At 40.6% G+C, this 633-nt stretch overlaps 1 protein-coding gene across 1 annotated transcript in view; it reads right to left on the minus strand.

Moving 5' to 3' along the window:
• The window catches only part of LOC119586284, a 39,493-nt gene that overhangs the window by 11,194 nt on the left and 27,666 nt on the right, over nucleotides 1-633 (minus strand). The gene's annotated exons all lie outside the window — the stretch shown is intronic.

Consider the following 633-nt stretch of genomic DNA (forward strand, 5'->3'; position numbering starts at 1 on the left):
TGCTCATATATTTCTCTCTTTCTCTGTCCATATTTGTCTCTTTCTGATTACTCCCTTTCTGTTTGTCTCTAACTCACATTTATTATTCCCCTCTTCCTCTCTACCATGCTTTGCCCCTATATCTTTCTCTCCCTTTATCTCTTTCTTTACATCACTTCCACCTTTTGTTTTTCATTAATTCCCTTTCCCTTATTCCTTCTTTCGCTTGTTCACTTCCACCCTTTCTGTGCTACCTTCTGACTCTCTCTTTTTTTTTTTAACTTACTCCCATTTTATCTTTCTCTTTCTCACCTTCTCCCTTTCTTTCTTTAACTTTAATTCACTTTCTCCCTTTTCCTCTTTTTCTGTCTCACCTTCTCCTTCTCCCACTTACTTTGACTTGCTTTCTCCCTTTCTCTCTTTAACTCTTTCTCTATCTCACTGTCATCTTCTTCGTCTATCTCTGACTCCGTTTCTCCATTTCTCTCTTTCCTTCTTAACTCACTTTCTCCCTTTCTCTCTCGCAGACCCCGGCCATTCGTCTCAGGCCACACCCTCGGGACCAGGTCACCAGGATGCTCTTTTTCACTGGTCGTTCATAGTACTTGCTCACAGGTAGTTTACGATGCACAAGAAAACGTATCTAGTTTATAG

Source organism: Penaeus monodon, chromosome 21, assembly GCF_015228065.2.
Source record: "Penaeus monodon isolate SGIC_2016 chromosome 21, NSTDA_Pmon_1, whole genome shotgun sequence".
NCBI lineage: Eukaryota > Metazoa > Arthropoda > Malacostraca > Decapoda > Penaeidae > Penaeus > Penaeus monodon.